Source organism: Rhea americana, unplaced genomic scaffold (assembly GCF_003343005.1).
Source record: "Rhea americana isolate MKP2758 unplaced genomic scaffold, rheAme1 scaffold_136, whole genome shotgun sequence".
Lineage (NCBI taxonomy): Eukaryota > Metazoa > Chordata > Aves > Rheiformes > Rheidae > Rhea > Rhea americana.
The window spans coordinates 1,765,725-1,774,621 of record NW_028185439.1 but is presented as its reverse complement, the minus strand read 5'-3'; the positions used below and the strand labels follow the sequence as shown (position 1 = coordinate 1,774,621).

Sequence of the window (8,897 nt, the reverse complement as noted above, 5' to 3'; positions counted from 1 at the left end):
GTGCCGGGGCCGGGGGGCACCTGGCTTCTGAGCGCCGCGCCGGGGAGATTATTTATTTGGTGAGTTATGACTTTGTTTTCCCCTGTGTAAATATCTGGGAAGCGCAGCTAATGTGCTGTGCACAGCGGAGGCAATTACAGCCCTTATCAAAGCGCCGCCGTCCCCCTCATGCAAATCAGCCCCGGCTCCCCCCGTGGAAAGCCAAACACACTAAATCAACACCATAAAACGAGCCCCGTGCTGCCTGCAGCCCCCAGCCCGGGCACCCGCCGCGGCCCGCTTCTGAAGGGCTCTGCAGCTGGGCCGGGCTGCCCAGATGTGCAGGGTGGCTCTACCCAGCTGTGCCAGGTGCCCCCTCCCCCCCAGCTGTGCTCGGGGCCCTTCCAGCTGCCTCCGCGAGCCGGTGCTGCGCCCCGGGCCCTCCATGACAGGCAGCCCCGAATCAGCTTCATTAAGAGCCATTGATCTGTTTCCTGCTTAATATATTTTTCGTTTCCAAATGTTTTTTCTTTCTTTTTTTCTTTCTTTTTTTCTTTCTTTTTTTTTCCAGGCTCCACGGCGTTTGCAGCTTGTACCAATTAAGGCAGCAGCACAGAATGAGTGCTGCAGCCCATTAATTAAACGTATAGGGGTAGATTAAGTGCCCACTCCATCCTTCCTGGCAGCAATCCCCGAGCAGCAGGCATGCCGGGGAGCGGAGCGAGGCCACGAGCTCGCGGGCTGCCCGCGCCACCCCGGCCCTCGGCCCAATCGCCGCCGCCACCGCTGCCGTGTCCGGGCTGCCGCGACCCGCTGGGAGGCTCGGAGCCGGCGGCCGTGGCCATGCCGGGGCTCTCCGGAGCGGCTCCTTTCCCTTGGCAGCAGCAGTTGCCACAGTTGCTCCCGCTCTCGCCCAGGGCATCCCGCAGCCCCGGGGCCCTCGTGTCCCGCGGCACCGGCCCCGGGGCTTGCGGCTGGCGCGGCGGGCCGGCACGGTCCCCGCGGCAGGCAGGACCGGCCGGGCCCTCCGCGGCCCGCCGGCCCGGCGTTCCCGCGTGGCAAGGCTTTTAGGCTTAAGTGCCGCTCGGCATAGCTGGGAGAAATTGATATTTGGAGGGTGAGCTGGGGAGGCGCCATGAATAATTCACTCCGGGGCGGATCCGTTCCCATAACCAGGCTGCTAAAAAAACAGAAAAGAAAAGCAAAAAGCAATACCGCTTAACAAGGAAGCGCATTAGCACAGTGCAAAGCTGCAGGCCCCGGCTCGGCCCCCGCGGGATCTTTGTGCCGCCTGCAAGTGGCTGGAGGCATGGGCTGGTGGCTGCCGCCAGCCCTGCGAGGAGCCAGCGCTGCTGCTTCCACCCGAGGAAGCAATGAGGATGCAGAGAGGAGCCAGTCGCCGAAGGCGACCTCCGCCCAGAGGCTCCCCCGCTGCTTCGGGCCAAATGGAGTGGATTTTGTCCAGCCGGATGGGAGGATGGGGCCAGGGAGGGGCGGACGGGGGGGGCCTGGCGCCCTGTGCTTGCCGCCCAGTGCATGCCCCCCACGAGGACACCGTGCGCATCCTCTTGCTGCCCTGCCACCTTCCTGTGGCCAGCAGGCGAAACCCTGCAGAGACTGGTTTGTCGAGACTTTTACTTGCAAGAACGGAAAAAGAAAGAATCAAAAAAACCCCCTAAAACTACCAGGTGCACTGTGGTCGGTGGCTAACGCTGCCGTCCTGGTGGGACTGCCCAAATCCAGCTGCACTTTTTCCCCTTGTTTGAGCAAAGCATCTCATCATCCCTCCCAGAGACGCCCCCCAGCTCCCTCTTCCCGAAGCGCACGTAGAGGTCACTGGCTTTCCCCACCTGGTTACCCTCCTCCAGCTTTGCCCCTCACTCCATCAAAAATCCCCTTGCTCTGGCAGCGCTCGTGTTATCTCCAGCCGGCACGACGCAGGGCGTCAGCTGCGCGGCCCGCTGCGGGGTTTGACGTCTCGGGGGTGCTCTCACCTGGCGGCACGTGCGAAGGGCTGGAGAAACGGGAACGGGGAGGGGGGCGCCGGCGGGGCTGTCGACCCCCAGGCAGGGGCAGACGTGGCACATGCAGGCCCATAGCAAGGCGCGCGCGGCGGTGCTGGTGCTTCGGGGCAGAAAACGCGATGCAGGCGGCCGCGGGGCTGGGGGTGACCGGGGGAGGGTGCAAACCGCGGCGTGGGCTAAGGGCTGAGCACTGCTCGCTGCTGGCGCGGCCGTGGGAGGCGGCGCTCAAGGAGCGGGCGACCGAGCAGCAGGATGCAGCGGGACGGCTGCAAAGCGGCTGGAAACCGGCACGCGTCTCCCGGCGCGCCTCGGCCGACGGACCTCCGGGAGCAGCCGGAGCCCCGGGCAGGCGCTCGCGGCTGCGGGGACGGCGGGAACGGCCGGGCATGCCGGGGGTGCGGGCAGCCGCCGGGCCGGGCCCTGACCCCCGGGAAGGGCCAGGAGCCGGGGGAGGCTCCCTGGGAGCCGCACGGCGATTAGCGAGGAAGTGCCCCGCAGCACCGCCGGCGCCGCGCCGCGAGCATTAGTGGTAATAAGTCATGATCATCCCCTGATGACGAGCACTTAATGAGTGCCAGTTCTGCTATCAAAGTGCCTCTTAAACCCCAATCGCCCTGTCGATAGCGATGGCAGAGGCTGATGGATCCCCAGCCGCCCGGCCGGGTGGCTCCCGGCATGCCACAGGCGAGAGCATCGATTTCCCACAACGGCAAAGAGGCAAATATTTGAAAAGTGATAAATAAGGGGAGCTGCCAGCTCGGCCGTGCGCGTCAGCACCCAGGATTAAGGCAACGAGGTGAGACTGCCCAATTAAATCCCAATAAAAATGGCTGCAAATTCAATTTTTCCCCTCGTCCATATCCATTTTCAGTGCCGAGGGGACGGGGGGGACGGATAACCTGGGGCCCATTGATTGTCACTGCCAGGAAGAAATCTCTCTGAATTCAATTAGTTTGGAGAAGGCCCTGGCCCTCGTGCTCCCCCCTGCCCCGGCCCCGGTCCTGTTGGTGATGAGGGTGCCGGTGCTCAGCAGCACTGCCGGGGCGCCCTGGGGCTGGCCGCTCTTCCCAGCCCTTTCCCGGGAGCTCAGTGGCAGCGGGGTGACCCTACCAGGATGAGCAGCCGTGAGGTCTCATTGCCTTGGAAACCCAGCAGCAGCTCTGCGCATCCTCCTCCTCCTCCTCCTCCTCCTCCTCCTCCTTCTCCTCCTGCCCAGCGCCGCTGCGGGAGGCGAGGAGCCTCCGGTGAGGCTCTCTTGCAAGGTGTAACGCAAGGGGCTGGAGATGGACGGTCGGCGTTCCCAGGGGCCCACGCGTAGCCCTGCAACAGCCCGACCTTGGCCAACGCTGCTTGCCGCGGCCGGGCTGCAGGCCCCCCGCCTTGCACCAGTCCCCCCGCGCCCCGGGCGCTCGAGGGCACATGGGAACAGCAGAGGGTGTTTGGGACCAGCGCCCCACGGCCCCGGCGGCCCCTCGCCCTGCTGCCACCCATACAGGAGGAGAAGGGGGCTCCTGCACCATCCTCCGCAGCGTGGCGGGAGCAGGGGGCTGAGACTTGACATTCTGCCCGCTCCCCTACGCACATCTGCAATTAGATCATAATTGCAATATTTGCATATTCATAACAGCTGAAATTAATCGCATTTGCATAATGCTAATGAAAGGGACTTCATTAATTACTGCTTTTTGCTGGGGATTGTGCATGTAAATGGGGTCTATTAGGTAGGTTCAGCTGCTGCAGGCACAGGGGCTGGAAGGGAGCAGCGCAGCGCAGCCGCCAGCCCGGGACGTCACCGCCTGCCAGGCCGCTGGCCCGGCTGGTGCGAGGACGGCAGGGCACCCGGCAGCCCGGGGCCCCCCACCTGCATGCCCTGGCCGTGTGTGAGTGTCCTGCACCTTGGAAAGGCTGATTTCTTGAGGCTGAAAACCAGCCAGGCCAAAACAGGGTGGGGGGGAAACGCTCCGGGGTGCGAAGGGCTATGGGGAGCGATTGCCCAATGCGTTACTGAGCGGTCAGACCACGAAGCTGCCGTTGTGGGAGATGCTGCCTGCAAAAGCCCCAAACATCCTGATTGCAAGGGGAGGTGAAAGAAAGGATAAAACAAGAACATAATGCGTAAGAACTGGAAAGCTGGAAGCAATGAGTGAAAGTTGGCAGTTGGTAAATACAGCTGATAAAAGTATCAATGAAGCTATTAGTGGCTGGTGGACTCACTGAGAGTAGGAGATAATTATTGATACAGATGAAAACAGAGAGAAAACAAACTCCAAGCAACAGCCCGGTCTGGAGGCTAGAAAAAGACAATAAAATYGTCACTCAGCAGAAATGGTGGGACGACGAGGATGGTAATTCTGCTCCAAGTTTGGCTGAGAGGCAGACCAACATATCCACCACACCTTGAGGAGCATGGCAGCATCCTCCACAGGTCTGAGGGAGCAGAAAACAGCAACTCCTGCAGCTGCATCTGTTATGKGGGCGGGAGCAGCTTAGTCATATCTAAGGATGCAAAGGTTTTGGTGGAGTTTGTCTGAATCGTCGGTGTCTTGCATCCTTTTAAACACGGAGGAAGGGACTTTGGAAAATCCCTGAGTGTTGGTCCTGGGGACCGGAGCCTTGTGCCACCAGGCATATCTTCCCTGCCCTTCTAGCGCAGGGTTTCACCAGGCTGGGGAGAAGCAGCTCCCCGAGACGCTGCTGGCACCTGGGAGGCCTGCGCGGCCGGCACGGCCCGAGGCCGGGGTCCTCCTGCCCCGGCCGCAGGGCCGCCCCTGCTCTGCCGTGGCCGGGGAGAGGCTTCCCGGGCAGACGGGGCTTGTCGCCCTGTTACTGAGGGTGCCTTCTCCCGCCGCGCCGCTCTCCAGAAGAGGCCTGCAGAATAAATCACTGCAAGAGACAGATTATGGCAGCYAAAGACTCCGAACGAGATGATAATTGCTCTGGTAATGACAGCGAGGACCGGATGCTGCAGATAAGGGAAACGTCTCCGCTGTTCTTGGCTGGTGCCAGCCGGGCTCATCCCGGTGCTGGTGCCAGYGTCCCTGCCGTGCGCCCGGGCTGCCCCAGTGCAGCACGTCCCCCTCCCCCCCCACGATGCCCAGGGCTGGGGGCTCCCCACGGCGACGCAGTGGGCCCCTTCCCCGAGCCCCGGGCCCCGCAGCAGCCACGGAGGCGATGCACAGCTGATGGGGGCTGGTCGCTACGCAGCGCGCGGGGGCTGCGCTGGCTGGCGGTGGGCAGGGAGCTGGGGCAAGCGGCACCCCACGGCAGGGGCTGGGGCCGTGGGGCTGCCGTGGGGCACCGGGCCGGACCAGCTGCAGTGACAGGGCCGTCCGTCTGGTTCTCCCGCCGGCTGCGTGTCAGCTCTAATTAGACAAACTTCTGTATTCATTGTGAGCCCAGCCAACGGAGAATTCCACAATTGAATTTTAATGCCCTAAAAACACATTACAATCAGCCTGATTAATTAAGAGACGGCTCAACACGGTGACCGGGCTGCGGAGGGCCAGCCCCGGGGAGGAGCGCTGGGCACCGGCCGGGCCCGGGCGCCCCACGGCGGGCCGCGGCGGGCCCCCAGCGTCCGGGGGTCGCTGCCCTGGACGGGGCGTCCCCATTTCGGGCAGCGGGCAGGTTCCCGGGGCCGCGGGCAGCGTGGCCTCCCCAGGGCGCCCCGAGGCCGCTGGCGGCGGCGGGAGCGTGGCGGCAGCCTGATCACCGGCGGCTGATTAAGTATTTGTGCCGGGCTGGCTGGGAAATCGCTCCCCGCCGAGGTGGCGGTTACGGGGCTGATTGGCACCAAGATTATAGGGGTTCGGGGGAATTGCCGGCAGCTGACAAAACAGTTGTGACACAGCGCGCGCGGCGCTCGCGGGGGAGGCGGCACCGCTGCCGGCAAGGGGCTCCCGGTGCCGCCGCCGCCGCGGCACGCCCGGCCCGGCCCGGCCCGGCCCGCTCGGCGTCCCGACCCGCCTGCTTGGCCAAAAAGCGTCGCCGCGGTCAGGAAGGGGCGAGGCGGGCTGAGGCCTGGCCGGCGGCCAGAGAGGGAAACGCAGCCCGTACCGAATGGGAAAGGAGGGAAATCCGTAACCGTGCTAAAGGAGACGGCACACGCGCGAATCGGAAGGAAACTGGTACAGGAAGCGCCGTGCCGAGGCAGACCGGCGAGGAAYGTCGAAGGCATAATGAGGCCAAAAGAAATCCTGGCACCGCTATAAATCCTTTCCTCGCAGGAACTGTCGGAGCGCTAATGATCGTGCAAAAAAAGCCGGGCACGTTTAACAAATATTTCTGCTCTGCACTTGGAAAGAAGCGGGACGACATGTTTGAATCACACAAGAGTGATGAAGCAGTCTATTAATTACTGACGGGAATGTTAAACAACATCTGCCAACTCAGCAGGCCCAGGCGACGCGCGCCCCGGCGCCCGCGAGGAGCTGGAGGAGAGTCCGGCCTCCTCATTAACGTCCCACAAAATCTTGGAATATCAAGAAAATCCCAGCGACACTGGGAAATGCGAGGGGGCCGAGCCGACCCGCATCACCGCCGTGGAGGTCGCCGGACCGAGACCAGGCAAATAGCAGGGAGCCGGGGCCRGCAGCGGTGCTGGTCTTCGCCGCCGCATCTCAGCTCCGCCAGGATTTATAGCGTGTTCAGCGCGGTTCAATACTCACTGATGAAGAATAGTCATAAAGCTGGTGAAGGTTGTGCATTCGTTTCCCATAATATGATATATAGATTTTTACCAAAGTGTTTTTTTGGAAGCTGTAACTAAGCAAGGCCTGAAAGCAGAAATGTGCTAATCAAAGCACCCCGTGGACATCTTAATCGAGACTTTCTGGAGGGAGTGAAGCGTTTCCCCCTTTTCCCATGGGAGGCCCAGTGCAGGCTCCCGGGGAGAGGGGACTAGAGGGCAGGAGGGAGACAAGGAGGAGGAGGAGGAGGAAGGGCTGGCGCTGGGACTGGGGTGAACTGTGGAGCTGCAACACATCCTCTGCTCAGCCAGGTGCAACTCGATTCAGCTATTGGAAATCCCTGTTTCCAAGCAAATGCGTTTTTTTTCTCCTCAAATGCTGCCTAGGGACGAAGCCAGTCGTGGCCAGGCTATGCAGCCCCAGGGGAGGCTTTTCCTCTTTTACAAACCTATTTCTTGCCCAACAAACTCCCCTGGTAAGAAGTGGAGCTGAAAAAGGTCACAACAAAGGGTGCACTAGACCTGGATGCCTGCAAAATGATCAACTTTGCAGCACAGAAGATGCTAATTAAAAAAAAATGCAAAACCCCAGCTGCAAAAATGCCCAGGTGCTCTAAGTACTGGTGGAGCGCTGAATAAGGAGGAGAGGGGCGAACCTGCACAAAGCCGGGCAGATCACTCTGCAGGCTGTCTGGGTCTTGCTCAGGGTATTTTTTTTTCCCCCAGCCTTTTCCTATGTATGAAAATGCTGGAATTTGCTCACCTATAAAAGCTGAAATTCCAAGTCCTAGAAAACAAGGTTTGCATGTATGGCAAAATATTGGGGTGCCTTAGTGTGACGAACAGGAGACCGGSAGCACGTGAGACCAAAGGCTGCTGCAGGGAAGGGAAGCAGCAGCTGCCACAGCCGCGGAGGTGGGAGTGGGCTGGAAATCCCTTGAGACTGCGGGGCCGCAGCCTCGATGGGCCAGCGCAGCTGTGGGGTGCAGGGGAGCAGGAAGGACCATGGGGTGCCTGTCACCCCGCGGGGTGGGGAGACCTCTTTGCCCATGCTGGGACGGTGCCCCACTGCCGCTGCCTCCTGCAGGAGCGCTGGCACGGTGCTGCAGCAGCCAGGGTGCTGGCCAGCCACTCCAGAGCCAGGGCAGAGGTAGGTAAAAATACGGAAATGTTTCATTTAAATGAAAATGTGTTGCATAGGGAGAGAAGAGGCTCCCGGCAGCATGGCGAGGGGGAATTTACAGGGCAATGAAGCAGCCCAGCGAGCTGCACAGCACAGGATTGATGCCTACCGGCTCCGCGCCCTGGCTCAGCCGGCAGCAGGAGCTGGGGGCACCCGCAGTCCTCCCCTTTGCCGAGGCGAGAGCCAGCTCTGTGCCGAAGTGTCGGCTCTGTAATAAAATGCACAAGACCTATGTTTTCTTTCAGCCAATAAAATTCAGTGAGCAGCAAAAATCCATCGGGGCTCCCCAGGGCCATCGGAGGAGGCTGCAGTGCTGGAGCAGGCTTCAGGCGGGCAGGGCTGGCACTTTGCACCCCGGTGCCCGAGCCAGGTGCTGGGGCCCGCCAAGGCCCCTGCGCTCCGCCCGGCTCCTCCGGGGACAGGTTGGCCCTTCCCGAGGGGACGACGATGTGACGTGTCTCCAGCAAGCGTCACRTTGCCCCAAGCCGCTGCGTTGCCCGGGCGAGTCTGCCGGTGTCGAGCAAACCCTCCAGGAAAAACGATAAAACGCTGGACTGCAATGCAGGAACAGCAGTTACAACAAGAGAAAAATCAATGAAATGTATTATCAGCGATATGAAGATGCCATTAACTGCGTTTCTCGCTGGCAGCGTCCCCAGCGCGGCTCAGCCCCTCGCACGGTGGGCCCCGCCGCCGGCCGCGTCTGCCCTCGAGGGGCGGCCGGAGGGCGCAGGGCCGCGGGGYGCCAGCCGCCCGCCTGCGCCGCTGCACTGCTGTCCATCAGCTTTGATTATTGCTGAAGTTGAGTCAAGCTTCCTCTAATTGATTAATCAATAGCCTTAATTGAGTAGAGACTCTTTAATGGATAGCTTCGCTGCCGCCTTCCCCTCCGCGTGCAGGGCTCGCCGTAACCGCGGGGCCCCTCTCCGCGTTGCCACGTCTCCGCGGCGGGGCGCCCAAAACGGGCCCCGAGGTGCGCAGAGCCCAGGGCAGCGGCACCGCGCGGCCGGCAAGCGCGGCTCCC

General features: G+C 61.8%; 1 protein-coding gene across 1 annotated transcript in view; it reads left to right on the top strand.

Annotated features, from left to right (window-relative positions):
- Nucleotides 1-8,897, top strand: part of HYI (hydroxypyruvate isomerase (putative)) — a 17,198-nt gene that overhangs the window by 4,019 nt on the left and 4,282 nt on the right. The window lies entirely within an intron of this gene.